Source organism: Saccopteryx bilineata, chromosome 1 (genome assembly GCF_036850765.1).
Source record: "Saccopteryx bilineata isolate mSacBil1 chromosome 1, mSacBil1_pri_phased_curated, whole genome shotgun sequence".
NCBI lineage: Eukaryota > Metazoa > Chordata > Mammalia > Chiroptera > Emballonuridae > Saccopteryx > Saccopteryx bilineata.
In genome coordinates this window covers 139,615,927-139,635,217 of record NC_089490.1, presented here as the reverse complement: position 1 = coordinate 139,635,217, position 19,291 = coordinate 139,615,927, and the positions used below count along the sequence as shown (strand labels likewise).

Genomic DNA, 19,291 nt, shown 5'->3' with positions numbered 1-19,291 from the left:
TTCCTTAACTGTTGTCAGCAGTGTTTGGAACTGGTTGCCCTTATCTTGTGTCTGTGGGTAAACCGAGCCCCCCCCGCCCCCCCAAACACACATACTCTGCTACACTGCTTAGAGCTGTTAAGTGTAGGCTTTGTCAAGGGCTGTCCAGACCCAGTAGGCAGAGCCCACCATCCAGGTTGGATTTTGTCTGTTGTATCAGTGCCTGGCCAGCAATGTTTTGGCTGAAGGCTGCCTGTCTGCAGGAGAATGTAGAACCTGGAGTCGTCATAGGACTTGGAGGCAGTATGGAGACCTCCTGAGTCAGTCAACTGCTTCCTCTTATAGTCCAGCCAACAGGTGACTGCTGAAAGGTACGTGTCCTAACCTGCATAAAGAGCTGCACCATCCGTTTGACTGCTTGACTTGTCTGCTGGGCTGAGCTCGATGTTTAACAAGGGTCTGTTTTGTTAGGTTTCAGTTTTTACCTGCCAATAGCAAGAAAATATGGGCATGATCAAGTAATCTTGGTGTCAGGAAAACATTTACAGAAAATTCTAACAAAAACAAATTTTACTAGTGGTTAAAAAATTTTTTAATCGAATAAGATTTTATATCATACAATTTACCCACTTATACATTTCAGAGATTTTTTTTTTTTTTTAATATTCAGGAGTGATTGCAACCATCACCTTATCTATTTCCAGATTACTTTCATCACCTCAAAAAGAAACCCCGTCTACATTAGCAGTCACTCTACATTCCCTTTCCCCAGCCCCTGGCAACTGCTAATCTATTTTCTGTGTCTACAGATTTATCTGTCTGGACATTTCATATTCATACAACCTATGACATTGCATGTTTGACTTCTCTTACTCAGTGTAATGTCTGTTTTTTTTAAATTTATTGATTTTAGTGAGAGAGGAAGAGAGCAAGAGAAACAGAGACAGGAACATCAATCTGTTCCTGTATGTGCCCTGACTGGGGATTGAAGCGGCAACCTCTGTGCTTCTGGATGATGCTCTTAACCAACCGAGTTATCCAGCCAGGGCCTCAGTGTAATGTTTTTGAAGTTCATCTACTTTGTAGCATGAATCAGTGCCTCATATATTTTTATAGCTGTGTAATATTCCATTGGACAGATGGGGCCCTCATTTTGTTTTACTCATCTAGGATGAATTTGGACTGTTTCCACCTTTTAGACATTGTGAATAGTGCTGTTGTGAACATTTGTGTTTGCAAATTTGTATAGATATGTTTTTTGTTCCTTTGAATATATACATAAGAGTGGAATTGCTGGGTCGTGTGGTAACTGTTGAATGTTTTGAGGAACCCCCAAACTTGTGGTGGCTACAGCGTTTAATCTCCTGCCCCTGCCTGAGGCCCCAGAACTCTTTGGAGACAAGAAGTCTGTGCTAGTTTTGTAGAGTTTCTTGAGGATTGTCAGTGTTGACAGTGCTTGTTACCTGGGGCTGGTGGCAGCATGTGGTGGAACAGCCATGAAGAACATTAGCCTGGCACTTGGCTTTCAACAGGGTCTCTATAAACATTAGCATTTAAAAATTATGGAACTTCATATCTCAGAAAGATCTTACTTCTAGCCCAGTAGAGTGAGTGGCTGGCTCAGGGTTCTCCAAGGTTTGAGGCTAGGTGCCCCTCACTTCTGTCTGGTCTAAGCAGTAAGTAAGTAGTGAATGAATGAGTTAATGAATGAATGAAACCTCCTCCTTCCCTTGTCACAGGACCAACAGGGAAGAGAAAGCCATAGCATTACAAGCAGTCAGTTTGGGGGTTTGGAACAGAATTTCTGGAAGTCATCCCAGGTGTTTCTCAGGCCCTGCCTTCCTCTACCTAGTGTGTGAAGGGGTTTGATGGGAAAGGACGGTCTCTGAACAGTCATGGCACGTGATGGTCAGTGTCAGGCAAAAAACACCCTTGAGTAATTATTTTTATTTTATTTTATTTTTTTTTTGTATTTTTCTGAAGCTGGAAACGGGGAGAGACAGTCCGACAGACTCCCGCATGCGCCTGACCAGGATCCACCTGGCACGCCCACCAGGGGGCGACGCTCTGCCCACCAGGGGGTGATGCTCTGCCCCTCCGGGGCGTCGCTCTGTTGCGACCAGAGCCACTCCAGAGCCTGGGGCAGAGGCCAAGGAGCCATCCCCAGCGCCTGGGCCATCTTTGCTCCAATGGAACCTCGCTGCAGGAGGGGAAGAGAGAGACAGAGAGGAAGGAGAGGGGGAGGGGTGGAGAAGCAGATGGGTGCTTCTCCTGTGTGCCCTGGCCGGGAATCGAACCCAGGACCTCTGCACGCCAGGCCGACGCTCTACCACTGAGCAAACCGGCCAGGGCCGAGTAATTATTTAAAAAATTTTTTATTTATTGCTTTTTAGAGAGAGGAGAGAGAATGTGAGGAGGAGTGGGAAGCATCAATTCATAATATTTTTTTCTCATACGTACCTTGACCAGGCAAGCCTAGGGCCTCAAACCGATGACCCTAGCATTCCAGGTTGACGCTCCATCCACTGTACCACCACAGGTCACGTGACGCCTTGAGTAATTATTTCTGAAAGATTTATAAATATGTCAGCTTGTGTGCTTTTTGTAGTGGAATATAAGTCAGCCCAACAAATCGGTTGATTTTAGGCTATTTCTGATTACTACCAGCTCATACCCACTTTAATTGAACCACAGCGTGTGGTTGGCTGGGGTGTGCTCATTCCTATCACCCAGAACTTACTACAGAGGAGGAGCAGGGTGGGAGGAGGGCTGACTCTTGGCAAGGCACGAGGCTTAGACAGCCCCCACACAACACCTACATTGTATGTAGTTGTTGGTGTGCACGCTACGAGTCAGGCTGCCTGCTTGGGCTAATGGATATGGTGTTCACCCTTGAAGTTATCCTGTTGGGCCCTGTTCGTTTAGTAGGTACACATTGCTTGTGTTCCAAGAGATGGGCCTTGTGCTGGTTGTTCAGGATTAAAAGTGGATGTGACTTACTGATAGTTCATAGGAAGAGTAACTAACAGATGTTCCTTAACCAACCAAGGTATGGAAGATGTTCAGTCTCTCTGATACTAATGATTGTTTGAGGTTCGTTAAAACATTTCTGCTCTTTTGTCACAGAGGTGGATACAATTCTGTTGGGAATCAGGCACTATCATATGTTGCTTTAGGGGGGGTTTATAATTCCTCGGCTCCAGTAATTCTTCTAAAAATGTTTCCCAAAGATACACTGTTAGAAATAAGGATTGTGTTAGGGCTGTCCATTATAACATTTTGAAGTAGCAAAACTGGAAATGAATTACTTGTTTGTCAGGTGGGACTGTGGAGACTGATGGGGGAGCTCAGCAAAGGAAGGATAAGATCTTCATGTCATGGTGATAGGATTTCTAGGGTGAAATGATAAGTGGAAAAAAGAACAAGGTGAAGGTTAAAGAGCTGTAGTGTGCTCACTTTTATCTAAGGAGAGGTGGGAGAATATGGATATATGTGCTGTATTTAATTTAAAAAATGGAGACCTTGGCCGGTTGGCTCAGTGGTAGAGCGTCGGCCTGGCATGCAGGAGTCCTGGGTTCAATTTCCGGCCAGGGCACACAGGAGAGGCGCCCATCTGCTTCTCCCCCTCCTCCCCTCTCCTTCCTCTCTGTCTCTCTCTTCCCTTCCTGCAGCCGAGGCTCCATTAGAGCAAAGTTTGCCTGGGCGCTGAGGATGGCTCTGGCCTCTGCTTCAGGCGCTAGAATGGCTCTGATTGTGGCAGAGCATCGCCCCCTGGTGGGCATGCCGGGTGGATTCCGGTCGGGTGCATGCGAGAGTCTGTCTGACTGCCTCCCCATTTCCAGCTTCGGAAAAATACAAAAAAAAAAAAAAATGGAAGTATAACCAATAAATGAACCACACATGGTCACCTCTGGGAAGAGGAATGAGAGGGGACAGGGTTACTGGAGGCTTACCTGGATTGTCCTTTCTGTAGCACTGGGTGTGTGTTTTACATAATTATAAAATAAAACCATGTCAGGGAGGGGTGGTGGCAATCCCTAAAAACTAAAGCAAAAAAGGAATAAGTGAATCTAGGATGCATGTCAGTTACGACTCAAGTTGGTGACTTAGTCTCTCAGAAAGAATTTATTTTACATGACTTAAAACATAGTAGTTTGACTATACTGTAAATGTTTTAGTGAGATACACCATAACGTCAAAGTGAAAACTTTTTAATTCTTTAAAATGTTTTTAGGAATCATATTTTGGTTTCAGATTAACAATACCAATAGTCTCAATTTTGTGTGTTATAGAAAAAAATAAGGCATTAATGTCTTTTTTTGTGTGTTTGTGACAGAGACAGAGAGAGAGGGACAGATAGGGACAGACAGACAGGGAGAGAGATATGAGAAGCATCAATTCTTCATTGTGGCTCCTTAGTTGTTCATTGATTGCTTTCTATGTGTGCCTTGATGGGGGTGGGGGGACTACAGCAGAGTGAGTAACCCCTTGCTCAAGCGACCTTGGGTTCAAACCAGTGACCTTGGGCTTCAAGCCAGTGACCTTTGGGCTCAAGCGAGCGACCATGGGGTCATGTATAAGATCCCATGCTCAAGCCGGAGACCCCAGGGTTTTGAACCTGAGTCCTCTGCATCCCAGTCTGATGCTCTATCCACTGTGCCACCACCTGGTCAGGCTATTAATGTCTTTAAGAACCAGAATTTTTGCATGAAATGAAAGTGTAAAGATAAAATCAAAGCTTAATTTAAGTTAAAAATGTTTTCATTCTAAATCTGCATATCCCAGTTACGGCAGTCAGTAATGGGGTTGGTCGAGAAAGACCCACAGGAGAACCCCCTGGCCAAAGGTGGGGCAGATGAGCATGAGGGAGAATAAGGAGTCCCCAGGTTGGAACATCAAAGGGGTAAAAAATTCATTTTCATGTTGGTGCTCAAAGGAAGGGAAGACACTATTAGCTGGTCCCTATGGAGGATGTTAGGGAGCCAACTCGTTTTGAAAATTGGCAAATAGAGGGAAAGAAGTAAGCATTTATTACCTCTTATCTATGGACTGAATTTGCAAATAATGGGTGAGGGTTAAGTTTCCCTTACAGATCAGCGCTGCCCTACAGAACTTTCTGGAATTCTCTGAGCCTATACTGTTTAGTGTGGTACTTGGAATAGTTTGAGGAAGTCAGGTTTTAATTTTGTTTAATTTAACTTTAATTTTTTTAAATGTCCACATGTGGCTAATGGACAGCAGCACAGCTATTGCTGTATTCTGGCTAATTGAAATGAAGTGATGGAATTATAAATTATAATGAAATGGTGGGTTCCAACAGCAAGCATCCTGGTGCATGTACTTGGTTGGGCCTCAAAATCTAGTTTACGGGAAATCAGAGGCAGGTAGTATTATACCACAGGACACTACCAGCAGAGCTGACTGTGGTAAACGGATAAATGACCTAGTTTCTTCAATGTTTGATTGAAAGAAAGAGGGTTGTGGGGGAGCCTATAGATTTTGACCAATATGACTGACAGATTAAGGAATGCTTGTTGAAGGTGTGACTGTGGGGTGGTGGTGGTTTGTCCTGTGGGGATAATCTGTTCATTCGTAAATGCACGTCGAGTAGGGTTTGATTCACCGAAGTTAGTGGGGTATAGGAGACTCAGGTTAGTCACCTGAAACATGGGTGGTGGGTGCATGCAGTTAATCCTGCTGCTCTGTTTACTTCTGTGGGTATGTTTGCAATTTTCCATAATCAAAGTTTATAAAACAGGCTTGACCCAGGCATTGCCTCAGGGAGCTTTATGAGGCACTTCACCCAGGGCAGGGTAAATGGCCATTTACAAAGTGAGAATGGAGTCTGCTTGTGATTAGTTTAAATTCAAACAGAAAACCTATAGCAGAGATTCTCGAGTTGCTGTGAGGGGCTAAGTAGCCTGTCAGGTGGGACAGCCTCTCATTACAGCATTCATATTTTCTGTAATAACACTCACAGCTACCCTTTGTAGAGCCCTTAGCATTTTTGATGAAGTGGGTGGATACGGTTCCTATTTCACAGGTAAGGAAGCTCAGGCACGTGGAGGTGAACCAGACATTATTCTGTACCCATTGGCACCTTCTGTTCTGTGAGCCTGCCCCTCCAACACACTTGAAGTGCATCTTACTACCACTTGTGCTTTCTCACTTTAGGCTTTGACTCTGTGGCAGCCCATACATTGTTTTCAGGCCTAATTTAATATATTTTTGATTAGAGACTAGTCTCACTTCCCCATTGTCATCCATCCATAGCAGCTGTAGCTAGTAGAGTGGAGAGTAGGTCGTTAGCTGGTCTTCAGCATGACTTTGTCTTAGTGCTTTACAAGTTTGAGCCTGTGCCATCTAGGGATCACTGCATTTCTCATCATGGGTGGGCCCTTGCCTTGCATTGCCCACCTGCTCTATGTTCACTGCTTACTTCCCACCTTTGTGTTCTCCCAGGGCTTCCTGGGGCCTTTGCTGCTCTGGGTGGGAGACCTGTTGACACCAGGGGTATCCATGGGGCCCAGTCAGCTCTGGTCCCTGCGAGGCATCGCTCCTTTTCTGGGAGATATTTTAGTTCCTACCTGTACAGTGGGCTTACTAGACAGGTGATACATGTAGAGCAGTGGTCCCCATCCTTTTTCGGGCCATGAACCAGTTTAATGTCAGAAAATATTTTTACGGCCTTTAGGGTGGGACGGATAAATGTATCACGTGACCGAGACAAGCGTCAAGAGTGAGTCTTAGATGGATGTAACAGAAGGAATCTGGTTATTTTTTAAAAATAAAACATTGTTCAGCCCTGGCCGGTTGGCTCAGTGGTAGAGCGTCAGCCTGGCATGCAGAGGTCCCGGGTTCAATTCCCGGCCAGGGCACACGGGAGAGGCGCCCATCTGCTTCTCCACCCCTCCCCCTCTCCTTCCTCTCTGTCTCTCTCTTCCCTTCCCGCAGCGAGGCTTCATTGGAGCAGAGATGGCCCGGGCGCTGGGGATGGCTCCTTGGCCTCTGCCCTGGGCGCTCGAGTGGCTCTGGTCGCGACAGAGCGACGCCCTGGAGGGGCAGAGCGTCGCCCCCTGGTGGACGTGCCGGGTGGATCCCGGTCAGGCGCATGCGGGAGTCTGTCTGACTGTCTCTCCCCGTTTCTAGCTTCAGAAAAATACAAAAAAAAAACCCACAACAAAAAACATCGTTCAGACTTAAATATAAATAAAACGGAAATAATGTAAGTTATTTATTCTTTCTCTGCGGACCGGTACCAAATGGCCCATGGACTGGTACCGGTCCATGGCCCGGGGGTTGGGGACCACTGCGAGGACTGTGTCCTGGTAGATAGGGGCTCTTCAGTGGTTTGGGATCTTGTTGCATAAAGGAGTCTTTCCTTGAAAACCTGATTCTCTGTTCTTGGAGCTCTAGAGGGGTATAGCTCTTGGGATTAGGATTGCTTTGCTTTGCTTTGTTTTGTTTTGTTTTTATCATGCCTTTTAAAAAATATAAAGGTAAAATTTACTCTTTTAACTATTTTAAAGTGTGAATTCATTGGCATTTAGTACATTCACAACATTGTACAACTTAATACCTCTAATTCCAGGACATTTTTATCATCCCAAAAAGAAAGCTATACAGTACCCCATTAGCAGCCACTCTTCATTCCCCCATGTCTGCTCTCCCCAGAGCCCTAGCAACCACTAATCTTCTTCTGTCTCTGAATCTGCCTGTTCTGGTTATTTCACATACACTATGTGGCCTTTTGTGTCTGGCTCTCTTACTTAGATTGTTTTCATCATTCATATTGTGAACAGATCAGAGCTTCATTCCCTTTTATGGCTGAATAATATTTTATTGTGTGGATGGACCATATTTTATCCATTCATCTGTTGGTAGACAGTTGGACAGTTATTTTTACTTGTTGGCTATTGTGAATAGTCCTGCTTTTAATATTCATATACAAGTTTTTGTTTGTATACATCTTCTCACATCTCTTGGATATATACCTAGTAGTAGAATTTCTGGGTCATATGATGATTATTTTTCTTGTGTGTGTGTATGAGAGGAAGGGAGATAGTGAAAGAGACTCCTGCATGCATCCCCAGACTGGGATCCACTGGCAGCCCCTGTCTGGGGCTGATGGTCAATTCAACTATGCTATCCTTGGCACCCAGGGCCGATGCTCAGATCAATCCAGTCACTGGCTACAGGAGGAAAAGGGGAGAGGAAGGAGGAGGGAAGCAGATGGCCACTTCTTTTGTGTGCCCAGACTGGGAATTGAACCTGGGATGTCCATATGCTGGGTCGACGCTCTATCAACTGAGCCAACTGTCCAGGGCCCATATGATAATTCTGTATTTAACTTCTTGAGAACTGCCAGACTTTTCCACATCATTGCACCATTTTACATTCTCTCCAGCAATGTATGAAGGGTCCAGTTTCTCTACATCCTTGCCATACTGATTTTCCAGTTTAAAATAATTTTTTTTTTATCATAGCCATCCTAGTTGGTGTGAAATGGTATCTCATTGTGCTTTGTTTGCATTTCCTTGATAAGGAGAGATGTTGAATAACTTATTGGCCACTTGTATATCATTGGAGAAATATCTATTCAATTCTTTTGCCTGTTTTGAATTTGGTTGGTTGTCTCTATTGTTTTAAGAGGGTTTTTTTTAAGGTTTTATTTATTGATTTTACAGAGAGGAGAAAGAGGGGATAGAAGGGAGAGGGAGCAAGAAGTATCAACTCATAGTTGCTTTACTTTATTTGTTCATTGATTACTTGATGACAAGCAATCATATGTGCCTTGACCAGGTAAGCCCAGGGCTTTGAACTGGCATCCTCAGCATTCCAGGTCAGTGCTTTATCTACTGCGCCACCACAGGCCAGGCAAGAGTTCTTTATATATTCCTGACACTAAACTCTTATTAGATATGTAGTTTGCATATATTTTCTCCTATTCTGAGGGTTATTTTTTCATTTTCTTGGTACTGTCCTTTGTACAAAAGATTTGAATTTTGACGAAGTCCAAATTTATCTTTTTTCTTTTGTGATACGGTGCTTTTGGTGTCATATCTAAGCATCTGTTGCCAGATCCAAGGTCATGATTTACCCTTTTATATGTTCTTCTAAGAGTTTTATATTAGGTTTAGCATTTCATATTTAAGTCTTTGACTTATTTTGGGTTACTGTTCATATACGGTGTGAAGTAGGGTTTTACTTGTTTTTGATCGTTATCTTTTCTGTTGACATGAAGACATTTTGACTTATTTAACTAGGAATGAGAGGGCAATAGCTGGGAGTTCTGACAGTACTTTTTCTCAGCTTTTTAACAGAAGGGTATTGAGCACCATTCTGTCTTGGGCCTTGGGGTGGTAGCACTGAGCAAAGAGGGGTTCCCTGTTCTCATGGGGGCAGGAGCCAGGGACACACAAACAGAAATGAGTAAATAGAATGTTTAGTGGTGATGAACTGGGAAAGGGTGTAGAGACTCATCGAGAGGCATGTGTGAAGGGGAGGTACATGTCATTTTGCTCTCTCAGCTGAGAAGTGAAGAAATGTACTGAGACCTGACCAGGCGGTGGCACAGTTGATAGAGTGTCGGACTGGAATACAGAGGACCCAGGTTGCCGGCTTGAGCGCAGGCTCATCTGCTTGAGCACAGGGTCACCGGCTTGAGTGTGAGATCTCAGACATGACCCCATGGTCTCTGGCTTGAGCCCAAGGTCACTGGCTTGAGCAAGTGGTCATTTGCTCTACTGCAGTCCCCTAGTCAAGGCACATATGAGAAAGCAATCACTGAACAACTAAGGTGCTGCAACAAAGAATTGATGCTTCTCATTTCTCTCCCTTCCTGTCCGTCTGTCCCTGTCTGTCCCTCTCTCTGTCTCTGTCACACACACACAAAAAGAAAAAAATGTACTGAGACCCGGGGGAGGAGCCAGCCTTACAGGTAGAGTGAATAGGAAGTGCAAAGGCCTGGGGTGGGAGTGAGCTTGGCTGTCAGGGGGGTAGCCAGGATAACCGGATAACCAGAGCTGAGAGAATGGGGACAGGGGCTGGGGAAGGGGACATGGGATGGTGGGAGATGAGGTCAGAGAGGATCTTGAGGTCCTTGCTTTTACCTTAGTAGAATGTTTTTCAAGAGGACCCCTAATATACCCTCTAGCTAAGTTCAGCAGTTTCCTGGAGGTTGGTTTAGGTGTCTAAAACCAGAACAACCTCTTCCCAAGGGAAAGATTTTCATTTAGAAGGGAGAGGTGAGGTTTTGTTCCAGTTCTTAACAGTTGTGCAGAAAGCTCTGTGAGAACGTTTCTTAGGCCAGTAGGCTTCACTGAGACCAGAAACTTGCTTTAGTCCTAAAAGTAGCTTTCCCTGCTGGCTCTAATCCTCATGGGGCAGCTGAGGGCTCTAACCCCGAAAAAGGACTTATGCAGCAGGCAAAAGCTTGACAGAGGAGGCCCAGGCAAGGCCTCTGGGCAGTTGAGCTTCAACATTGCTGGGCATCCTGATGAAAACAGCAGATGCACACCTGTTCCTCACTTTCCACTCATGTCTCCTCCTTGGAATGCAGAAGGCTTTTAAGCCTCTTTCTAAAATTTTCTGTGCAAAACCTCTCTGCCATTTCCAGCCACAGACCTCCGTGGAGCTGGATGGAGCTGGTGGTTAGGGCTGCATCTCTGCTGGGCCCTGAGGAGGTTGACCTTGGAAGGGTTAGGTTCTCCTCTTTTTTTTTTTTTTAATTTAGACAATTAAATTTAACAGGGTGATATTGGTCAACCAGAATACATAAATGTAGAGAAAACATCTCTATATCATTTGGACAGTTGATTATGCTGTATACCCATCTCCTAGAGCAGGGGTCTCAAACTCGCGGCCCATGGGCCGCATGCGACCCGCCGAACAATTTTGTGCGGCCCGCAGACTAATCCACGAAGTTCAAAATATTTTGGATAAAATTAAGTAAGCCTAGGGGCCTACTTGTATTTTTCATTTCTCTAGCATCCTAGCTAGATATTAGCTTAGTTAACAGCAGTTGTCATGCGAACTACAGTTTCTGGTCGTTTTGTGACACTGAGTAAACTGCATGTATGATTGTGCTTGTTGTACTGATTTTTTTTTGTTTCTTTTGTAGACCTAGTGCGGCCCGCCAAACTGCTGTGATCTTGCTCTGCGGCCCACATGCTGAGTTGAGTTTGAGACCCCTGTCCTAGAGTCAAATCATGTTCTGTCACCCTATATATTGTTTCTCTTTAAGCCCCTCCCCTTCACCCCAACCCCCTCCCTCTCCAACCTTCCCTTCCCCCTGGTAACCACTGTACTTTTGTCTGTGTCCATGAGCCTCAATTTTGTGTCCCACCTATGTATGGAATCATACAGTTCTTAGCTTTTTCTGATTTACTCATTTCACTCAGTATAATGTTATCAAGGTCCATCCATGTTGTCGTAAATGATCCTATGTCATCATTTCTTATGGCTGAGTAGTAATCCATTGTATATATGTACCACATCTTCTTTATACAGTCCTCTATTGAAGGGCATTTTGGCTGTTTCCATGTCTTGGCCACCGTGAACAATGCTGTGGTGAACATGGGGGTACATGTGTCTTTTCATACCCATGTTTAGAGTTTTGAGGGTATATACCCAGTAGAGGGATTGCTGGGCCATTTTGTGATGTGACCCCGATGGGCACATTGTAGATGTCGTAGAAATGGCAGCATAACCCTTTGTGGGCTGCAGAGCTGCCCAGGAGCCAGCTGAGAGGGGACAGAGGCCTGGTCCTTTCCCATGGGTGGGAAATTTGGTCAGCTAGCTTTCACAGTGACGTTCTTCATCAAAGGAACTTGTGGTCACCCATTGGTTTTTAGAGGATAGAGAGAAGGTGGGGGGGGAGGAACAGGAAGTACCAACTCCTAGTAGTTGGAACTACTAGGGTTTGAACCAGCGACCTCAGCATTCTAGGTTGGCACTTTATCTACTCACCACCACAAGTGAGGCCCCTGTGGACATTTAGTATTACTAGATTCCCCTTTATAGGTGGCACCTTTGTTTCTGTATTGTGTGTTCCTCCAGCAGCTTCTGTTTCTTCTTCGGGGCTGCAGGGTTGGGATTTGGCCACAGCCCAACTGCTCTTGGAGGCTCCTATGCCCACCTGGAAGTGGCCCAAGTGGGTGGCATTGGATGCTTATTGAGCTCCTCTGCAAACACTAGAGCTAAGTCCTCATCACCATTGTGAGCCTGGGGAGCTAATGGCAATTTTAGACACTTGCTAGCAGTCTCCCTGTCTTAACATATGATCGGTGTAGGTGTACTTTCTTCTACTGAGTGCCAGAACTTGGAGATAAAGACCAGCTTTTGTCTTATGTCACTAGGAAGGGTTCTCAGAGGCCAATGAATGGGGCTGCAATGCAGACAAAGCTGAGTGGGATTCATGTGACTTGTGTGATCATGTTGTTCCCTGTTAGAGTTTTCAGGAGGTTGTCTGTTTTGGGGGAAAATAAAAGCATAACCCCTGTACCATAATATTCCAGGAAGAGCTGTGCTTCAGTTTTTTTCCCCCCATTACTCCAAGGAGGACAGTTGAGGTTAGGGCAGTGGTCCCCTACCCCTGGGCCACGGGCCGGTACCGGTCCGTGGGCCATTTGGTACTGGTCCGCAGAGAAAGAATAAATAACTTACATTATTTCTGTTTTATTTATATAAGTCTGAACGATGTTTTATTTTTAAAAAATAACCAGATTCCCTCTATTACATCCGTCTAAGACTCACTCTTGACACTTGGATCGGTCACGTGATACATTTATCTGTCCCACCCTAAAGGCCGGTCCGTGAAAATATTTTCTGACATTAAACCGGTCTGTGGCCCAAAAAAGGTTGGGGGGGACCACTGGGTTAGGGAACCACTAGGTTAGGGGACCTGGCTGTCCCAGGGTGAGTTTGAGCACCCAGATATACCATCATAGGAATGGTGGCTACTGTGGCATGAGCCTCGCTAAGAGCAGTGACTGTTTTTTGGAGATGACTTGTCCTGAAACTGGCTTTGTTTCTATACAGTGTGCTGGGGTGAGATGCTTCCAGTGCTTTCTCTGCTGTGCAGTCTGTATGGGCTTTGCATTGAGGAATCTGAAGAGGTTTTCTCTTTAAAATGTTGATGATCATTGCTTGAGTACATTAAAATGTTATGCTCGTCAGATTAATTTTGTTAAATAAATCCCTAAAAAGCATTAATTCAGAGGCATTATTTACAAGTTTTCCACCTTAAAGCAATCAGATTGTAAATGTGTATTTACTTATAAATATGAATGCTTTAGGTACCACCTTTTTTTTTAACTTTTAGTCTTAATGACCTGCATTGCTGGTTGTTTCTTGAAGATAAGACTGACAGGGATAGGATGGATGTTTTGGTCTGACTGTACCTTGGGTGTGACCCTTCCCTCCCATGGTGATGGGCTTATATTTGATGGTTCAATAGCATATCAGTTGGAGTGTAGTGTTTGGGCACACCTGGGATGTTAAGAGTGCTCTATTGAGGAGAAGGCTGAGATGTTCCTTATTTAACCTTCCCCTTTGACTCATGCTTCAGAGCTTAGCACTGTACTTACAAGTGGTCTCTCTTCCTGGAAGGATTAGGTAGAAAGCACCTGTTGGGGCTGGGGGCAGAGAGGTGCCCTGAGGTGCGTGCACACCCATGTTCAGAATGATTGAAAGCACTTCATTTAAGTTGTTGTGCATACACAAATCTTCTTGGAGTGTGTGTGCTGTGTGTCATCTGACAACTTTCAGTGCTCTCCTCTGTCGTTCAGGACCCAGAGAAAGGCTCTAGCCCTCCTCACTCACAGGCTGGTAGACGCTCAGGACCCCACTCAGACCCCAGTCTCTGGACTTCTTAAGGGCACCCCGAGCCCACAGAAGCCCATGGGAGACCTGGTCATTGCTACTAGTTTCTCACACTGAATACAGGTGGACTCTCTGTAACAAGGATGCTTTTTCATTCTAAGCGACCTCATTCCATTTAAAACACTGTTAAAAGTTTTGATCAAGGCCTGGCCTGTGATGACCCTGTGGAAAGAGCGCTGACCTGGAATGCTGAGGTTGCTGGTTCGAAACCCTGGGCTTGCCTGGTCAAGGCACATAGGACAAAGCAACCAATGAACAGCTAGAGTGAAGCAACTACTGTACTTCTAGTTCCTGCACCCTCTTCTATCTGTAAAATCAAGAAATAGAATCTTTGAAAACAGTTTTTTTTGATCAGGGATCCTTTTATTTGGTTTCATCTACTTTTCTTGGAGGTAGGTTTTCACACTCCTGTATATTTCTGTTAATTCACCTTTTCTGCTACCATTTTTTTCTCCCTCTTTTCTCTCCACAAATTCAGATTCTGCACCTGGGGCCCAGCCTCCAATGAATAATTTCTGAATTCTTCCCCTCTTCCTCTGAACCAGCAGGTGGACTCCTTTTCTGGTGTTGATTTGTAATAAAATGGTGATTGGCACACACATCTCACAGCCCTTACTGGGTCTGTGCTCCCAATGAAAGCAAGGACCCTGAACCTGACCTGTGGTGGCTCAGTGGATAAAGTGTTGACTTGGATGGAATACTGAGATCACTGGTTTGAAACCCTGGGCTTGCCCAGTCAGGGTGCATATGAGAACTATGGGTTAGTGCTTCCCGTTCCTTTCCCCCTTTCTTTCTCTCATTCTCTTAAAAAAAAAAAAAGAAAGAAAGAAAGAAAGAAAGAAAGAAAAGAAAGAAAGAAAGCAGGGAACCTGAGCCCTCCACAGAGGAGAGCACTCCTAGGTCACTGGCTCCTTGGAGGTAACCATTAGGCACAGGATTAGTATTTGTCAGGAGCCTGTTGGTCTCTACATTCTGATGGGCCAGGTGGGTTACAAATTTGGAGATGGGGTGTCCCAGGCCTTGAATAATAGGTATTTTTTGCTGCGAAAGTTCCTTTCTGGGTTCATGTGTTGCTCATAAACCAGCAAACGGTTCTTTACCTTTTCTGGAAGGTCATACTACCTTGTGTATGAACAAAGTTGTAGAAATGAGTGTGGTTACAGTGTTAGTGATTTGAAAACCTCTGCTATTCTGGGTGCAAAATTATTTGTTGATTGAAGTGATGGCGGTACATGGGCATCCATGCCAGATCCTGCAGGGCCCTGGACTCCTTCATGTGCTTTAGAAGTTCGTGATCCTGGCCCTGTATCTAATTTCATATTCATATTTAATGATTTTCCTCCTTGTTGAGCCAGGTGGATCAGGAGCTGAGTGAACACACTAATCACCCACAAGGATTATTCTTTGCTCAGAATTGAACAGATAAGAAAGACCTTTTCTGAGATAATTGGGCAAGATTCAAAAGTGGGAGGAGGGGATAAAAACTGCATGTGTGAGTGGGTGTGCTGTGCATGCGTGTGTGGGTGCATGTGTTTATGTGTGTATACATAAGTGTGGGTGTATTTGTGTGTGTGGAGCAAGATTGCTTGGTGTTCACCTAGCCAGATGTATTGCACCTTTGAGGAGCGGGGAGGCATCTATTGATGACCCAATTTCCTGCGTTTGTCCTCTGCCTATAAGGTGTCCATTGAGAGGGGTCAGATGCTCCCAAGTCTGAGTGCCTTGTTTCTTGTCCCTTTTCTTCTCTACTCATTGCTCTTGGCCTCCCCAGACACCCAGAGCCCTGGAACCGTAGCTGTTGGAGGGTGGCTGTGAGATTGCCCACCTCATGAGAAACCTTTGGAAGAGCAGCTGAGTCCCTTCATTACGACAGGAGAATTGCATGGTCTTGTGTCTCATTTTTGTAAAGTGGCTACCTGATGGGCTTCCTTGGCTTCTTTTAACAGGCAGATGGCTCAGAAAACCTGTGTTAAGCCCCCCAGGTCCAAGAAGCCCCAGTGTAAGACAAACAGGACACCACCAGGTTGGGGGCGAAGTAATGTGCCCACTAGTCAAGCCCACTGTTAATGTAAAGGTCAGCAGAATTGGAGGACTGAAGTGGTGACCAGGTGAAGCTGAGCCCTAGACAGGGTCCTCAAGGATGTTCTACTATCTCTACGCTGGGTTGTAAAGCTGCAGCCACAGGCAAAATCACAAATAGTGATTGTTTGGAGATCTTGATCCATCTGTGGGATAGGACAACAGGTGCAGGTCTATGATGGCTCTGCTATTCTGCCCTGGATCCTCCTAGGTGTTTCTTCCTCTTCATGCCAGATAAAGTATCTTTCTCAGGGTTTCCCTGGCACAGATGACCCCTCTTTTTCCAGCCCTCTAATGCAAAGGTGAGTACTGGTTAACTGCAGAAGGTGGCCTTGCTGCTCATCTTTATGGGAGACCAGATCTCCAGTGACTTGGCCCAGTGTGCTCGATTCACAGTTTCCATCCCTACTTAACACTCCCCTCCTTCAGTGAGGCTTCTCTTGTCACCTTTCCCAGCTGGACCCTTCACCTATCAGATTCTCTTCTCAGCCTCTGTGCTTCTCAGAGCTTTGGTTTGATGCTCAGGCATGTGTGCTGAGGAACTGCTTGTTTCTATAACTAGGTTCAAGTTTTATTTGCTGTAGCAATCAAGGTTATAGCAGGTAATTTCTTTCTGCAAGGGACCTATTTGTCTTGAGTGTGTGTAGGGCTTTTAGGATGGTATAACCTATACTGAGATAGGCTGACCTTGCATTGAGCAGTGTACACTAGGCACTTTTTGAAACTAAATTTCTTCTGATTTGTCAAGAGGGTTTACCACGAGTCGGCTTAGGATTCAATTTACATGTTCAGATCCTTCCTCTCCTCCCCACAAGACTTTATTTATTGATTTTACAGAGGGGTGGGGAAAGTGAGAAGTATCAACTCATATCACTTTAGTTGTTCATTGTTGTATATGCCTTTACCAGGCAAGCCTTGGATTTCAAATGAGCGTCCTCAGCATTCCAGGTCAGTGCTATCTCCCCTGTGCCACCACAGGCCAGGCCAGGTTCTTTTTTTTTTTTTTTGAAACCTGTTTTACTTTGTAATTCTTCTATAATGCTTGTTTTGGAAAATCAAATTCATTCATTCATTCATTTATTTCAGGAACAGAGAGAGGGATAGATAGGGACAGACAGGAACGGAGAGAGATGAGAAGCATCAATCATCAGTTTCTCATTGCGACACCTTAGTTCATTGATTGCTTTCTCATATGTGCCTTGTCTGTGGGGCTACAGCAGACCAAGTAACCCCTTGCTCAAGCCAGTGACCTTGGGTCCAAGCTGGTGTCAAACCAGATGAGCCCACGCTCAAGCTGGTGACCTTGGGGTCTTGAACCTGGGTCCTTTGCATCCCAGTCCGATGCTCTATCCACTGCGCCACCGCCTGGTCAGGCGGAAAATCAAATTTATTTCAGCACTGTTGAATCACAAAAATTAGGGCGAAAGGGAACATGCAGATACTCCAGTACTTTTCAGCCTTTTCTATAATGCATTTTCACCAATGAAGTAAAGGTTGATTTTGTATCTCATTTGCATAATCGAACAACTTTCTTTGACTTGTCGTTTGCTTTTCTGATATTCTTGTTTAATAAAATGAAATGCTTCTTTTTATCACTTCATATTCATTTTGAAATATCCCCTAATTTTTGTGAGCAGTATATTAGAGCACAGTTGACGTATAATTCCAGGTTGTGTTTGATTATGTGTGATTTTGTCCAGGAAAAATGGTAGATTAGCTGGTGACCTGTTTTTTTGTTTTTCTTTGTTTTTTTTTAGTGTCAAAGAGAGGGATAAATGGGGACAGACAGACAGGAGAGGAGAGAGATGAGAAGCATCAATCATTAGTTTTTCGTTGTGACACCTTAGTTGTTCATTGATTGCTTTCTCATATGTGCCTTGACCGTGGGGCTGCAGCAGACTGAGTAACCCCTTGCTCAAGCCAGCAACCTTGAGTCTAAGCTGGTGAGTTTTTGCTCAAACCAGATGAGCCCACACTCAAGCTGGCAACCTCAGGGTCTCGAACCTGGGTCCTTCACATCCCAGTCCAACGCTCTATCCACTGTGCCACCCCCACCCCACCCCCGGTCATGCTAGTGACCTGTTTTGATAAATAAAGTCTGACTGGGACATAGCTATGCCCATTTTGAGGGCATATTATTACAGTTTAGAGAACTGAGTAATTGGAACAGATGGAATGGCCCACAGAGCTGAAAATACTGCTGCTTCTGTACCAGGTGAATCCAGAAGACTGTTGCTAGTCAAAAGAAATAAAAATACAACCTCAGATGTACCAACCACCCTTAGGTCACACCCATCCCTTCTGGAGTCAGATAGCTTCCTGCCAGCTTGTCACTATAACAGAAACTGCAGCTTGTCCAATCATAGCATACTTAGGTCATTCCCAGGGGAGGGGTCAGGTCTCAGGTAGCATTTGTAGGTTTCTTGGCTGTTTAACTTGCTGCTATTTAAAAATCAGGTTCCTGTCTTTTTTAATGTGACTGATGGAGATTTGGAGTGCTGTGCACCTAATCCTGTTGTTCCCATAAGCACTATGTTTTTATTGCATGATTTTTTAACATGCTGCTGTTTTTAGAAATGCATTTTTTAGGCCCTGGCTGGTTGGCTCAGTGGTAGAATGTTGGCTCGGTGTGTGAATGTCCTGGTTTCAATTCCTGATGAGGGCACACAGACAGGAAAAGCGACCATCTGTTTCTTCACCCCTCCTCCTCTTGCTTTTCTCTCTCTCATTCTTTATCTTCTCCTCCTGCAGCAATGGCTCAGTTGGAGCGAGTTGGCCCTGGGCACTGAGGATGGCTCCATGATCTCCACCTCAGACACTAAGGAGAGCTGGTTGCTGAGCAATGGAGCAACGCCCCGATGGGCAGAGCACCACCCCCTACTAGACCGCTGGGTGGATTCCGGTCAGGGCACACGTGGGAATCTGTCTCTGCCTCCCCCAGGGTCCTCTCACTAATTAAAAAAAAAAAAATTCATTTCTTGTGCCTGACTAGTGAGGGTGCAATGAGTAGAGTGTCAGCCTGAGGTCTTCAGCCACCAGCTTGAAGCCCCAAGGTGGCTGGCTTGAGTGCAGAATCACTGACTTGAGCGCAAGATCATCAACACGATCCCAAGGTTGGTAGCAATCAATGAACAACTAAAGTGAAGCAACTACAAGTTGATGCTTCTCACTGACTCTCTTCTCTGTCTCTCTCTCCTTTCCTATCTTTCTTTCTCTTAAAAAAAATGCACTTGTTGTGCACCAGCAGAATTTACTGTACTTTGAAAGCAAACAGCAAAAGTTGTGGTGTCACTCATGACACTCCATAGACTGTAATCGCTTAATATTTCGTCTGGGCTCTGTGCAGTGA

At 45.0% G+C, this 19,291-nt stretch overlaps 1 protein-coding gene across 9 annotated transcripts in view; it reads left to right on the top strand.

Annotated features, from left to right (window-relative positions):
- GATAD2A (GATA zinc finger domain containing 2A) overlaps positions 1-19,291 on the top strand; it is a 133,348-nt gene that overhangs the window by 57,018 nt on the left and 57,039 nt on the right. The window contains exon 2 of one of the 9 annotated variants that reach the window (XM_066268283.1): positions 200-350. The exons of the other annotated variants lie outside the window; for them this stretch is intronic. The gene's annotated coding sequence lies outside the window, so the exon portion shown is untranslated. The remainder of the gene's footprint in view (positions 1-199; positions 351-19,291) is intronic. 9 annotated transcript variants of the gene reach the window in all.